Below are 16579 nucleotides of genomic sequence, written 5' to 3' on the forward strand. Positions count from 1 at the left end.
CAATCCCTCCTGCAGCAAAGCACCCCCACAACATGATGCTGCCACCCCCGTGCTTCACGGTTGGGATGGTGTTCTTCGGCTTGCAAGCCTCCCCATTTTTCCTCCAAACATGACGATGGTCATTATGGCCAAACAGTTCTATTTTTGTTTCATCAGACCAGACATTTCTCCAAAAAGTACGATCTTTGTCCCCATGTGCAGTGTAGTCTGTCTTTTTTATGGCGGTTTTGGAGCAGTGGCTTCTTCCTTGCTGAGCGGTCTTTCAGGCTATGTCGATATAGGACTCGTTTTACTGTGGATATAGATACTTTTGTACCTGCTTCCTCCAGCATCTTCACAAGGTCCTTTGCTGTTGTTCTGGGATTGATTTGCACTTTTCGCACCAAAGTACGTTCATCTCTAGGAGACAGAACGCGTCTCCTTCCTGCGTGGTATGACGGCTGCGTGGTCCCATGGTGTTTATACTTGCGTACTATTGTTTGTACAGATGAACGTGGTAACTTCAGGCGTTTGGAAATTGCTCCCAAGGATGAACCAGACTTGTGGAGGTCTACAATTTTTTTCTGAGATCTTGGCTGATTTCTTTTGATTTTCCCATGATGTCAAGCAAGGAGGCACTGAGTTTGAAGGTAGGCCTTGAAATACATCTACAGGTACACCTCCAATTGACTCAAATGATGTCAATTAGCCTAACAGAAGCATCTAAAGCCATGACATAATTTTCTGGAATTTTCCAAGCTGTTTAAAGGCACTTAGTGTATGTAAACTTCTGAGCCACTGAAATTGTGATACAGTAAATTATAAGTGAAATGATCTGTCTGTAAACAACTGTTGGAAAAATTACTTGTGTCATGCACAAAGTAGATGTCCTAACCGACTTGCCAAAACTATAGTTTGTTAACAAGAAATTTGTGGAGTGGTTGAAAAACTAGTTTTAATGACTCCAATCTAAGTGTATGTAAACTTCTGACTTCAACTGTATATAGCTAATGATATGGTTAACACTGAGGCTTTATGGTAATAATAATAGTGAATAAGACCTGTATCACTTTTCTGAAAGCGCTTTACTGTACATTGTAAGCGGAGAACAGGGAGGAGGAGAGGCGGAGGGGGAGGGGGGAATCACCTCATCTGATACATAACCCCACCCCCTTGCCACCCCGCTGCCCACCTCATTTACAGTGCCTTCAGATGTACTCACACTCTTTTACTTTTTCCACAATTTCTTGTGTTACAGCCTGAATTTAAAATTGATTAAATTGAGATTTTGTGTCACTGGCCTACACACAATACCCCATAAAATGAATTACAAATGAAAAGCTGAAATGTCTTGAATCAATAAGTATTCAACCCCTTTGTTATGGCAAGATTAAATAGTTACATAATAAGTTGCATGGACTCACTCTGTGGAAAAAATAATGTTTAACATGATTTTTGAATGACAACCTCATCTCTGTACCCCACACATACTGTAAGGTCCCTCAGTCGAGCAGTGAATTTCAAACACAGATTCAACCACAAAGACCAGGGAGATTTTTCAATGCCACACAAAGAATGGCACTGTCACGCCTGCTCCTGCTCCCCAGGCTCCCACCATTACGCACTCCTGCCACAGTCATTACGCACACCTGCCTTCCCCCCGTCACATGCATCAGCAATTATTGGACTCACCTGAACTCAATCACCTCTGTCATTACCTCCCCTGTATTTGTCTGGTTCCCCGCTCTGATCCCTGCTTCAGCATTAAAATGTAATTTGTTGTTGTTTACCTGTGTGCTGACGCTGTTCCTGTTTTGTTACCTGTCTGTTCCTGAATAAATGTTGACTCCCCGTGCCTGCTTCTCATCTCCAGCGTCGGTCATTACAGAATGCTGAAGCCATCATACGAAGCATCGGGGAGTGGTGACGTCAAGGTCCGGGGTCCGCCACCGATGGAACCGGGGGTGCCTAAGCCAGCTCATCGGGCTGTCACTCCCTAGCTGGCTCGAGAGATTCTTGCCCTGGTTGTCTCGGAAGGCGCCCATCCCACGTCGGGCCTCAGCCAGATCATCAGGTTTTTACACCCAGCCGACTCGTCAGGCTGCTACGTCTCATCCGGATCATCGGGATCCCACGCCTCAGCGGGATCAGCAGGCTTTCATGCCCCAGCCAGATCGTCGGGCTCCTATGCCTCAGCTGCTCGCCAGGCTCCCATGCGGGGGGGGGGTTACTGTCACGCCTGCTCCCTCTCCCACCCTGGTGCTCGAAGTCGCCACGCTCCCCAGCATTACGCACACCTGCCTTCCCCCTGTCACACGCATCAGCAATTATTGGACTCACCTGGACTCAATCACCTCTGTCATTACCTCCCCTATATCTGTCGGGTTCCCCACTCTGTTCCTTGCTTCAGCATTAATTGTTGTTTGTCGTTGTTTACCCGTGTGTTGACGCTGTTCCTGTTTTTTTTATCTGTCTGTTCCCGAATAAATGTTGACTCCCTGTACCTGCTTTTCATCTCCAGTGTTGGTCATTACAGGCACCTATTATTCATCCTAATCAGACAAGTTTTTTTACATGAACGATACATTGGATATAAGACAAGTACTGGAAACATCAGAACACTAAATGCCTGGAATATTTCAATTTTGGAGAATCTCTTATACAGTGGGTTAAAGTTATGTATAGTAACCCTAGCTGTAAAATTGTAAATAATGGCTACTTCTCAGAGAGTTTTAAACTGTCAAGAGGAGTAAAACAAGGTTGTCCACTACCGGCATATCTATTTAGCTATTGAAATCAGATCCAACAATAATATCAAGGGCCTTGAAATCCAGGGTTTAAAAACAAAGGTGTCATTGTAAACTGATGATTCATGTTTTCTTTTAAATCCACAATTTGGATCCCTCCACAGCCTCATAGATGGTCTAGATACTTGTTCTAACCTCTCTGGATTACAACCAAATTATAATAAGAGCTCTATATTATGTACAGTAGCTTGCGAAAGTATTCACCCCCTTGGCATTTTTCCTATTTTGTTGCCTTACAACCTGGAATTAAAATATATGTTTGGTAGGTTTGAATCATTTGATTTACATAACATGCCTACCACTTTGAAGATGCAAAATATTTTTTATTGCGAAACAAACAAGAAATAAGACAAACAAAACAGAAAACTTGAGCGTGCATAACTATTCACCCCTCCAAAGTCAATACTTTGTAGAGCCACCTGTTGCAGCAATTACAGCTGCAAGTCTCTTGGGGTATGTCTCTATAAGCTTGGCACATCTAGCCACTGGGATTTTTTCTATTCTTCAAGGCAATAATGCTACAGCTCCTTCAAGTTGGATGGGTTCCGCTGGTGTACAGCAATCTTTAAGTCATACCACATATTCTCAATTGGATTGAGATCTTGGCTTTGACTAGGCCATTCGAAGACATTTAAATGTTTCCCCTTAAACCACTCGAGTGTTGATTTAGCAGTATGCTTAGAGTCATTGTCCTGCTGGAAGGTGAACCTCCGTCCCAGTCTCAAATCTCTGGAAGACTGAAACAGGTTTCCCTCAAGAATTTCCCTGTATTTAGCTCCATCCATCATTCCTTCAATTCTGACCAGTTTCCCAGTCCCTGCCGATGAAAAACATACCCACAGCATGATGCTGCTGCCACCTCCATGCTTCACTGGGGATGGTGTTCTCGTGGTGATGAGAGGTGTTGGATTTGCACCAGACATAGTGTTTTCCTTGATGGCCAAAAAGCTCAATTTTAGTCTCATCTGACCAGAGTACCTTCTTCCATATGTTTGGGGAATCTCCCACATGCCTTTTGGCGAACACCAAACGTGTTTGCTTATTTTTTTATTTTAGCAATGGCTTTTTTCTGTCCACTCTTCCATAAAGCCCAGCTCTGTGGAGTGTACGGCTTAAAGTGGTCCTATGGACAGATACTCCAATCTCCGCTGTGGAGCTTTGCAGCTCCTTCAGGGTTATCTTTAGTCTCTTTGTTGCCGCTCTGATTAATGCCCTCCTTGCCTGGTCCATGAGTTTTGGTGGGAGGCCCTCTCTTGGCAGGTTTGTTGTGGTGCCATATTCTTTCAATCTTTTAATAATGGATTTAATGGTGCTCCGTGGGATGTTCAAATTTTCTGATATTTATTCATTACCCAACCCTGATCTGTACTTCTCCACAACTTTGTCCCTGACCTGTTTGGAGAGCTCCTTGGTCTTCATGGTGTCGCTTGCTTGGTGGTGCCCCTTGCTTATGCTTTTTTCATTTCACCAATTTGGACTATTTTGTGTATGTCCATTACATGAAATCCAAATAAAAATCTATTAAAATTACAGGATGTAATGCAACAAAATAGGAAAACTGCGAAGTTGGGTGAATACTTTTGCAAAGCAATGTATTGGAACACAAAAAAAGACAACTTTTACATTACCACGTAGTTTACCAATAAACTGGTCTGACGGTGAAGTGGACATACTCTGTATTCATATCCCGATAGAAAGAAATTATATCACTACAATTAATTGTAATAGAAACCTAGCAAAAATAGTTAAGATCTTGCTACCGTGGAAAGGAAAATATTTGTGAAAAAATCTATTTGTAGAAAAATCACCCTGATTAACTCTTTAGTCATATCCCAGTTTACCTATTTGCTTATGGCCTTGCCTACACCTAGCGACTTGTTGTTCAATTATATGAGCAAAAGAAATCTGCTTTATTTGGAATTGCAAGCCAGACAACATTAAACGGGTCTATTTATATCATGAATATGAATTCGGAGGGTAGAAATCATTAAATATTAAAGCATTAGACCTCTCACTAAAGGCTTCATTCGTCAAAAGTTATACCTAAATCCGAACTGGTTCCCTAGCAGATTAGTATGGAAGAGGCAAGTGGAAGGGGGAGAAAGTAAGGAACTTGTCTGTCGGCCCTGCATTAAAGATTAATATTGGCTAAAGAAAATTGTGATAAGTAAAAAAGTATACCAGTTTCATTAAAGGACCAAAAAATTGACAGCTGTGTCACATAGAATGCAAAATATGTGGGAAGAGATTTTCGATGTACCGATTCCATGGCACATGTTTTATGAAATGATACGCAAAACAACGCCGGATTCAAGAGTTTTAAAATTTGTATTATTATACAAAATTCTTGAAACCAATATAATGTGGATACAACCATCCCAGCTCTGTAGATTTTGCTGTGAAGAGAACGAATCATTAGATCATTTGTTTTGGTGCTGTCCATATATAGTTCAGGAATGGCTAAAGAATTGCAATATTTACCTGGAGCTAACTCTGCAAATAGCACTGCTGTGTGATTTGAAATGTCACTGTCAATTGATTGAAAAATATAATAATGCTCTTAGCAAAAATGTTTATCTTTAATTTACAATCTGTAAAATCTATGAGAATAGAAAGGTTCAGAACATTTGTGAAACATCACAGCACAGTTGAAAATCTTATATATACAGTACCAGTCAAAAGTTTGGACACACCTACTCATTCAAGGGATTTTCTTTATTTTTACTATTTTCTACCACAGCATTCTGCAGCAATACGTCATCCCATCTGGTTTGCGCTTAGTGGGTCTATCATTTGTTTTTAAACAGGACAATGACCCAACACACCTCCAGGCTGTTTAAGAGCTATTTGACCAAGAAGGAGAGTGATGGAGGGCTGCATCAGATGACCTGGCCTCCACAGTCACCCGACCTCAACCCAATTGAGATGGTTTGGGATGAGTTGGACTGCAGAGTGAAGTAAAAGCAGCCAACACGTGCTCAGCATATGTGGGAACTCCTTCAAGTCTGTTGGAAAAGAATTCCAGGTGAAGCTGGTTGAGAGAATGCCAAGAGTGTGCAAAGCTGTCATCAAGGAAAAGGGTGGCTACTTTGAAGAATCTAAAATATAAAATCGTTTTTGATTTGTTTAACACTTTTTTGGTTACTTCCGTGTTATTTCATTGTTTTGATGTCTTCACTATTATTAGGAACTAGAAACTAGTAAAAATAAAGAAATATCCTTGAATGGGTAGGTGTGTCCAAACTTTTGACTGGTTCTATATACACTGCTCAAAAAAATAAAGGGAACACTTAAACAACACAGTGTAACTCCAAGTCAATCACACTTCTGTGAAATCAAACTGTCCACTTAGGAAGCAACACTGATTGACAATAAATTGCACATGCTGTTGTGCAAATGGAATAGACAACAGGTGGAAATTATAGGCAATTAGCAAGACACCCCCAATAAAGGAGTGGTTCTGCAGGTGGGAACCACAGACCACTTCTCAGTTCCTATGCTTCCTGGCTGATGTTTTGGTCACTTTTGAATGCTGGCAGTGCTTTCACTCTAGTGGTAGCATGAGACGGAGTCTACAACCCACACAAGTGGCTCAGGTAGTGCAGCTCATCCAGGATGGCACATCAATGCGAGCTGTGGCAAGAAGGTTTGCTGTGTCTGTCAGCGTAGTGTCCAGAGCATGGAGGCGCTACCAGGAGACAGGCCAGTACATCAGGAGATGTGGAGGAGGCCATAGGAGGGCAACAACCCAGCAGCAGGACCACTACCTCCGCCTTTGTGCAAGGAGGAGCAGGAGGAGCACTGCCAGAGCCCTGCAAAATGACCTCCAGCAGGCCACAAATGTGCATGTGTCTGCTCAAACGGTCAGAAACAGACTCCATGAGGGTGGTATGAGGGCCCGACGTCCACAGGTGGGGGTTGTGCTTACAACCCAACACCGTGCAGGACGTTTGGCATTTACCAGAGAACACCAAGATTGGCAAATTCGCCACTGGCGCTCTGTGCTCTTCACAGATGAAAGCAGGTTCACACTGAGCACGTGACAGACGTGACAGAGTCTGGAGATGCCGTGGAGAATGTTCTGCTGCCTGCAACATCCTCCAGCATGACTGGTTTGGCGGTGGGTCAGTCATGGTGTGGGGTGGCATTTCTTTGGGGGGCCGCACAGCCCTACATGTGCTCGCCAGAGGTAGCCTGACTGCCATTAGGTACCGAGATGAGATCGTCAGACCCCTTGTGAGACCATATGCTGGTGCGGTTGGCCCTGGGTTCCTCCTAATGCAAGACAATGCTTGACCTCATGTGGCTGGAGTGTGTCAGCAGTTCCTGCAAGAGGAAGGCATTGATGCTATGGACTGGCCCGCCCGTTCCCCAGACCTGAATCCAATTGAGCACATCTGGGACATCATGTCTCGCTCCATCCACCAACGCCACATTGCACCACAGACTGTCCAGTAGTTGGCGGATGCTTTAGTCCAGGTCTGGGAGGAGATCCCTCAGGAGACCATCCGCCACCTCATCAGGAGCATGCCCAGGCGTTGTAGGGAGGTCATACAGGCACGTGGAGGCCACACACACTACTGAGCCTCATTTTGACTTGTTTTAAGGACATTACATCAAAGTTGGATCAGCCTGTAGTGTGGTTTTCCACTTTAATTTTGAGTGTGACTCCGAATCCAGACCTCCATGGGTTGATAAATTGAATTTCCATTGATTATTTTTGTGTGGTTTTGTTGTCAGCACATTCAACTATGTAAAGAAAAAAGTATTTAATAAGATTATTTCTTTCATTCAGATCTAGGATGTGTTGTTTAAGTGTTCCCTTTATTTTTTTGAGCAGTATATATTTACAAAAACAATTATCGAGGATTGGAAATTATGCAGTCAATTATATTGATGGAAGCCACAATCTATCTGCAATATCAAAGCTGATCTACCCCCTAATAAAAAAAAATGTTTTATTATTATGGCACTTATTTGTAGAAGGGTAAAAATAAAAAAAGCTGACATTGAATATCGCTTTGAGAATGGTGAAGTTATGAATTACACTTTGGATAGTGTATCAATACACCCAGTCACTACAAAGATACAGGTGTCCTTCCTAACTCAGTTGCCGGAGAGGAAGGAAACCGCTCAGGGATTTCCCTATGAGGCCAATGTTGACTTTTAAAACAGTTACAGCATTTAATGGCTGTGATAGGAGAAAACTGAGGACTGATCAACAACATTGTAGTTATTCCACAATACTAATCTAAATGACAGATTGAAAAGAATGAAGCCTGAACAGAAGACAAATATTCAAAAAAAACATCCTGTTTGCAATAAGGCACTAAAGCAAAACTGCAAAAATTGTGGCAAAGAAATTAACTTTATGCCCTGAATACAATGCGTTATGTTTTGGGCAAATGCAACACAACACATCACTGAGTACCACTCTTCATATTTTCAAGCATGGTGGTGACTGCATCATGTTATGGGTATGTTTGTCATCGGCAAGGACTAAGGAATTTTTTGGGATAAAAATAAATGGAATAGAGATAAACACACGCAAAATCCTAGAGAAAAACCTGGTTCCGTTTGCTTTCCAATAGACACTGGGAGACAAATTCACTTTCAGCAGGACAATAGCCTAAAACACATGGCCAAAAATACACTGGAGTTGCTTACCAAGATGACATTGAATGTTCCTTAGTGGCCTAATTACAGTTTTGACTTAAATTGGCTTGAAAATCTATGGTAAGACTTGAAAATTGCTGTATTTAATTACGTTTGCCAAAATGTCAAAATGTTTTCACTTTGTTATTGGGTAACGTGTGTAGATGGGTGAGAGAGAAAAAAATGTAAAAATCCGTTTTGAATCCAGGCTGTAACACAGCAAAATGTGCAATAAGTCCAGGGGTATAAATACTTTCTGAAGGCAATGTAGGATATTAAACAACAAGCTCATCAAGGCCATTGGGTTCCTCAATTCTCATTGCTCTGAAGGACATTGGGTACATTGTAGTCATGCAGCCATATGTAACGAAGTGTGATGCCTTGCGTGGCGCTCCATTGCCCGTTTCCTAAATGGTCATAATTTCCTTTTGACATCAGACATAAGATGTAGGGCTCATTGAGCTAAGCGAAGGTTTCTGGATCAAGGATTTGAGGGTGTTCATTAATGCTAATCTGCAGAGTTGCAGTGGTAATTCACCCTTTTAACTAGCCTTATGTTATTCGCTTTCCCTTTGAATTGAACATATGGTTTATTTCCTAAATGGCTGATTTGTTAACTAATCGTTTTGGCTTTCTTTTTTTCCATGTCTTGCCCACCCTGCTCCTGTGCTGCCCCATAATATCAGGTAAGACTATTATCTTCTTACAGTCCAAAGCTGAAATATAACAAACGCACACCTTTCCGCGTCATGCAGTCTTTGTATCAGCATCTAATATTTTGCATGGTAAAACATCTTGTACGGTATACCATCTCTGCTCTGAGCCATAATGATCCAAGTCGGAAAAACCTACAACATGTTAAAACACTGAACTGTGACTGTGTATTACCGTGCACTATTTGTCTTATTACCGTGCGCTATTTGTCTTATGCACCTACTGGAAGCACTCCAACATAATCCATCAACATCATTCCCTTACATTTTCATAATACACAAATAGGACAATGGAGGAGAGGGGGAATATGGGCTATAGTTACTCTGGTATTGGCATGGGAGGGGGTTGGATTGTGTAAAATCATCTTCCCCCACATGTTGTTGACTTATAAGGCCTGGGGGTTGGGGTTAGTTGTTCAAGAGCAGTCCAACAGTCCACCATTCTGTAGACCTAAAGAGTTCCATACAAGTTTTATCATGTCCTCTTTTATCATGTCCTCAGGGTACATGGGTAATGTAGTGCAACCAATGGCCCACTAACCAGGAAATATGTTCCTGTACTGTACTATCGCTAGAGAGGGTTTCAGTGCATGCTTACGCTGGTGTTGTCCTGTGCAGTACATTACGACAGACTTGCCCATGTGTGTAGTGTATGTTGTCCTTATGTACTGTATGTTGGTTTGACATGAAAAGAAAAGGACAAAAGCTTCTCAGCGTCCTTGAGAAAAATGATGAATTTCATCAGCGTTTACAGAGGCGCTAATCACAGCCTACAGAAGCATGTGCTTTAGTCATTGCTAATTCGCTAATAAATTACCTCACAGATGAAACATGGCGTTCGCCAACCCCATCAAACACACTTTGTTTGTTAACCAAACACCCTAAGTAAATGTTTGGTTAGCGCTTTATCGCGTTTGAAAATGTTCACATGAGGAAAGCGAAAAAAAAAAAAAATGTGTGTCTTTTTATCATTGATTAATTTAATGCGACGGAGAGCGAGGCAGATTTGGAGATAAACTAGCAGTGTGTTAAATTTAGGTGACAATTAATGCAGCATATCACTTTGCTCAACACCGCAGCACATTAAGCTAATCCTCAGAGTCACAGCAGTTCCCGTAATGTTTGTTTAGCAAACCAAATCCCCCAGGGAGGCTAAACCAAAGAGTTTCTGATGTGTGTATTGGCATTCTGTTGGCCTGGGTGAATGTTTATTGGGACACTGAGGGACTTTGCTTGTTTTGGACAGTGTGACATGGTGTGTGTGGGGGGAAGGGGGGGGGGGGTCCATGTGTGTGTTGACATCTGTATTCGTATGGATCCATCTGAGAGGAAAGTGACTGAGAGGACAAAGTGTGTGTGTTTAGTGTGTGTGATGAGTGTTTTTACTGAGTGACTCACACCGCTCTTTGTGTGTCAATCTTAAGCAAAACCTTTCTCTCCTCTTTCCCCTCTGCCTCCCGTCTTCCTCTCCTCTCAGTGTTATTTATTCATTGCTCTACATTAGATGGCCCTGTATGTCAGCGTGATTCTGTCTGTCCTCGTTAACCCCGTCACACTGCTATGACTCAGGCTGTACACACGGGGTTAAGTGCCTCCCTCAAGGACCATGCAGGCCCATCAACACAATCTCTCTCTCTATCCCTCTATCTCTCTCTTTTCCATATTCCCTCCATCTTTCTAGAGTGCATCTCTATCCCCCTTCCTTTCCTTTCATCTCTCCCTCTGACTCTTTCTCTGTTTGACACTCAGACAGATTATTTCACTTATTATTCATTGTATCACAATTCCAGTGGGTCAGAAGTTTACATACACTAAGTTGACTGCCTTTAAACAGCTTGGGAAATTCCAGACAATTATGTCATGGCTTTAGAAGCTTCTGATAGGCTAATTGACATCATTTGAGTCAACTGGAGGTGTACCTGTGGATGTATGTCAAGGCCTACCTTCAAACTCAGTGCCTCTTTGCTTGACATCATGGGAAAATCAAAATAAATCAGCCAAGACAGAAAAAACATTGTAGACCTCCACAAGTCTGATTCATCCTTGGGAGCAATTTCCAAATGCCTGAAGTTACCACGTTCATCTGTACAAACAATAGTACGCAAGTATAAACACCATGGGACCACGCAGCTGTCATACCGCTCAGGAAGGAGATGCGTTCTGTCTCCTAGAGATGAACGTACTTTGGTGCGAAAAGTGCAAATCAATCCCAGAACAACAGCAAAGGACCTTGTGAAGATGCTGGAGGAAACAGGTACAAAAGTATATCTATCCACAGTAAAACGAGTCCTATATCAACATTACCTGAAAGGCCGCTCAGCAAGGAAGAAGCCACTGCTTCAAACCTCCATAAAAAAGCCAGACTACGGTTTGCAACTGCACATGGGGACAAAGATGGTTTTTTTTGGAGAAATGTCCTCTGGTCTGATGAAACAAAAATAGAACTGTTTGGCCATAATGACCATCGTTATGTTTGGAGGAAAAAGGGGGAGGCTTGCAAGCCAAAGAACACTATGCCAACCATGAAGCACGGGGGTGGCAGCATCATGTTGTGGGTGCTTTTCTGCAGGAGGGACTGTTGCACTTCACAAAATAGATGGCATCATGCGGGAGGAAAATTATGTGGATATATTAAAGCAACATCTCAAGACATCAGTCAGGAAGTTAAAGCTTGGTCTTCCAAATAAACAATGACCCCAAGCATACTTCCACAGTTGTTGCAAAATGGCTTAATTAAGGACAACAAAGTCAAGGTATTGGAGTGGCCATAACGAAGCCCTGACCTCAAATCCTATAGAAAGTTTGTGGGCAGAACTGAAAAAGCATGTGCGAGCAAGGAGGCCTACAATCCTGACTTACACCAGCTCTGTTAGGAGGAAGGGGCCAAAATTCACCCAACTTATTGTGGGAAGCTTGTGGAAGGCTACCCAAAACGTTTGACCCAAGTTAAACAATTTAAAGGCAATGCTACCAAATACTAATTGAGTATGTGTAAACGTCTGACCCACTTGGAATGTGATGAAAGAAATAAAAGCTGAACTAAATCATTCTCTCTACTATTATTCTGACATTTCACATTCTTAAAATAAAGTGGTGATCCTAACTGACCTAAGACAGGGGATGTTTACTAGGATTAAATGTCAGGATTTGTGAAAAACTGAGTTTAAATGTATTTGGCTAAGGTGTATGTACATTTCCGACTTCAACTGTATGTCTCCCATGTAAGGTGTAAAACAACACAATAACGACAACAGCACCTGCAAAAACCTCCAGGCTTCCCATCACGGCTAATGGCTATGAGTTTCTGTGGTGATCCGTGCTTCAGATTAACACAATGATAAATGTTACTGGAGACACTCAAAGTGACAGTTATATTCTGCCACATTAAAAGGCACATTCAGTGAGAGACTGGAGGCGCCTGGAGAAGTGTCTCTCGTGTCTCTATGCATCTCAATGTACACATACTAGCGAAGCATTTAGTGTGCTCGAAATAAACGGTCTGTAATGTTGTGGTGCTGTCATGACAGCTGCAGGATGTGTAGAAAGAGGCTGAATATCTACATATACATGTACACTGAGTGGACAAAACTTTAGGAACACCTTCCTACTATTGCGTTGCACGCCCTGGACTTCAAGGTGTTAAAAGCGTTCCACAGGGATGCTGGCCTATGTTGACTCTAATACTTCCCACATTTGTGTTAACCTGCTCCACTACAGGCCCGTCGATGAGAATGGGGGTGTGCTCGGTCCTCCTTTTCCTGAAGTCCACAATCATCTCCTTTGTCTTGATCACGTTGAGGGAGAGGTTGTTGTCTTTGCGCCACACGTTCAGGTCTCTGACCTCCTCCCTATAGGCTGTCTCATCGTTGTCGGTGATCAGGCCTACCAGTATTGTGTCATCGGCAAACTTAATGATGGTGTTGGAGTCTTGCCTGGCCGTGCAGTCATGAGTGAACAGGGAGTACAGGAGGGGACTGAGCATGCACCCATGAGGTGCCCTGTGTTGAGGATCAGAGTGGCAGATGTGTTGTTACCTACCCTTACCACCTGTGGGCGGCCCATCAGGAAGTCAAGGATCCAGCTGCAAAGGGAGGTGTATAGTTCCAGGGTCCTTAGCTTAGTGATGAGCGTTGAGGGCACTATGGTGTTGAACGCTGAGCTGTAGTCAATGAGTAGCATTCTCACATAGGTGTTCCTTTTGTCCAGGTGTGAAAGCGCGGTATGGAGTGCAATAGAGATTACATCATCTGTGGATCTGTTGGTGTGGTATGCAAATTGGAGTGGGTCTAGGGTTTCTGGGATAATGGTGTTGATGTGAGACATGACCAACCTTTCAAAGCATTTCATGGCTACAGAAGTGAGTGCTACGGGTCATTCGTCATTTAGGCAGGTTACTTTAGTGTTCTTTGGCACAGGGACTATGGTGGTCTGCTTGAAACATGTTGGTATTACAGACACAGACAGGGAGAGGTTGGAAATGTCAGTGAAGACACTTGCCAGTTGGTCAGCGCATGCTCGGAGCACACGTCCTGATAATCTGTCTTGCCCTGCGGCCTTGGGAATGTTGACCTGTTTAAAGGTCTTACTCACATCGGCTGCTGAGATCGTGATCACACAGTTGTCCGGAACAGCTGATGCTCTCATGCATGTTTCAATGTTACTTGCCTCGAAGCGAGCATAGATGTCATTTAGCTCATCTGGTAGGCTCGTGTCACTGGGCAGCTCTCGGCTGTGCTTCCGTTTGTAGTCTGTAATAGCTTGCACGTCCTGCCACATCCGACGGAGCCGGTGTAGTACGATTTGATCTTAGTCCTGTATTGAAGCTTTGCCTGTTTGATAGTTCGGCGGAGGGAATAGCAGGATTTCTTGTAAGCTTCCGGGTTAGAGTCCTGCTCCTTGAAAGTGGCAGCTCTACCCTTTAGCTCAGTGCGAATGTTGCCTGTAATCCATGGCCTCTGGTTAGGGAATGTACGTACAGTCACTGTGGGGACGACGTCCTCGATGCACTTATTGATAAATCCAGTGACTGATGTGGTCTACTCCTCAATGCCATCCGAAGAATCCCAGAACATATTCCAGTCTGTGCTAGAAAGACAGTCCTTGTAACGGCTGTCTGTGGAAGTAGACCAAGGTGCAGCGGAGTTAGTGTTCATCTTTGAATTTTAATAAACATAAGAACACTATACACACAAAACAAGAAAACCGACAGCCAAACAGTCCTGTCAGGTGCAAAACACTAAACAGAAACAATCCCCCACAAAACCCAAAGGAAAAACAGGCTCCTTATGTGTGACTCCCAATCAGCAACAACGAACTACAGCTGTGCCTGATTGGGAGCCACACATGGCCCAAAACAAAGAAATACAAAAACATAGAAAAATGAACATAGAACGCCCACGCAATGTAACACCCTGGCCTAACCAAAATAAAGAACAAAAACCCCTCTCTCTGGCCAGGGCGTTACAGTCCTTTAGTTTAGCATCTGCTTCATCTGACAACTTTTATATAGACCGAGTCACTGGTGCTTAATGCTTTAATTTTTGCTTGTAAGCAGGAATCAGGAGGATATAATTATGGTCAGATTTGCCAAATGGAGGGCGAAGGAGAGCTTTGTATGCGTCTCTGTATGTGGAGTAAAGGTGGTCTAGAGTTTTTTCTCTCTCTGGTTGCATATTTAACATGCTGACAGAAATGAGGTAAAACTGAATTTAGTTTCCCTGTATTAGAGTCCCCGGCCACTAGGAGTGGTGCCTCTGGATGAGCGTTTTCCTGTTGGCTTATGGCGGTATTCAGCTCATTGAGTGTGGTTTTAGTCCCAGCATCGGTCTGTGGTGGTATGTAGACAGCTACGAAAAATACAGATGAAAACTCTCTAGGTAGATAGTGTGATCTTCAGCTCATCATGAGATACTCTACCTCAGGCGAGCAAAACCTTGAGACTTCCTTAGATATCGTGCACCAGCTTTTGTTTACATCTATGCATAGGCCCCCGACCCGTGTCTTACCAAAGGCTGCTGTTCTATCTTGCCGATAGAGTGTATAACCCGCCAGCTGTATGTTATTAATGTCGTCGTTCAGCCACGACTCGGTGAAACATAATGTCTCGTGGGTAGGATACACGTGCTTTCAGTTCGTCCCATTTATTTTCCAGTGATTGAACGTTAGCTAGCAGGACGGATGGCAAAAGCAGATTAGCCACTCAACGCCTGGTCCTCACAAGGCACCCTTGATCTCTTTCCGCAAAATCTTTGTTTCCTTCTTGAGCGAATGACGGGGATGAGGGCCTGTTCATGTGTTTGTAGTATACCCTTCCCGTCCGACTCATTAAAGAAAAACTATTCGTCCAATTCGAGGTGAGTAATGCTGTTCTGATGCCCAGAAGCTCTCTTCGGTCATAAGAGACAGTAGAAGCAACGTTATGTACAAAACAAGTTATGAACAATGCAAAAAAACTAACAAAATGGTTGGTTAAGAGCCAATAAGATGGAAGCCATCCCCTCCAGTGCCATCAATGATATACTACCCAAAGAACATCCTTTGGTTAATGGACCATTCTTGATACACACGGGAAACTGTTGAGTATCAAAAACCCAGCAGCGTTGCAGTTCTTGACACTCTCAAAACGGTGCACCTGACACCTATTACCATACCCCATTCAAAGGCACTTAAATATTTTATCTTGCCCATTCACCTTCTATATGGCACACATATCCAATCAATGTCTCAATTGTCTCAAGGCTTAAAAATCCTTCTTTAACCTTTCTCCTCCCATTCATCTACTCTGATTGAAGTGGATTTAAGTTACATCAATAAGGGATCACCTGGATTCTCTATGCAAAGTCAGTACCTACATGTACATATTACCTCAATTACCCCGACTAAACGGTGCCTCCGCACATTGACTCTGTACCGGTACCCCCTGTATATTGCCTTGCTATTGTTATTTTACTGCTGCTCTTTAATTATTTGTTACTTTTATTTCTTATTTTTGAATAATCTATTTTTTACTTAACACGTGTTTTTCTTATTAAGGGCTTGTAGGTAAGCATTTCACTGTAAGGTCTACATCTGTTGTATTCGGTGCATGTGACAAATAAAATTTGATTTGATTCACCTGGCCCGTCTGTGTCATGGAAAGAGCTTGTTTTGTACACTCAGTGTACATACTTAAACAAATGTATACTTTATATAGAGTACATTGTCCTTTTCATTGGCTTCTTACTGTGTAGGTGCCGATAGACATGTACACTAAACAACCAGTGGTGATTTTAGCATGTACATTTTGGTGAGGCAAACAAAAACTATTTGGGGGGTTGCATGCCAGCAAAGCCACAACACAGAACAAAACAATACATTAATTGCACTATAACGGTGACAAATGGTGCCCACATACTATTAGGGCCTACATAAAGCTGTCCCAACAGC

At 42.8% G+C, this 16579-nt stretch overlaps 1 protein-coding gene across 5 annotated transcripts in view; it reads left to right on the forward strand.

The window, feature by feature from the left end:
- Positions 1–16579, forward strand: part of LOC115194114 (VPS10 domain-containing receptor SorCS2) — a 342482-nt gene that overhangs the window by 229435 nt on the left and 96468 nt on the right. The gene's annotated exons all lie outside the window — the stretch shown is intronic.

This window comes from Salmo trutta, chromosome 5, assembly GCF_901001165.1.
Source record: "Salmo trutta chromosome 5, fSalTru1.1, whole genome shotgun sequence".
NCBI classification, from domain to species: domain Eukaryota; kingdom Metazoa; phylum Chordata; class Actinopteri; order Salmoniformes; family Salmonidae; genus Salmo; species Salmo trutta.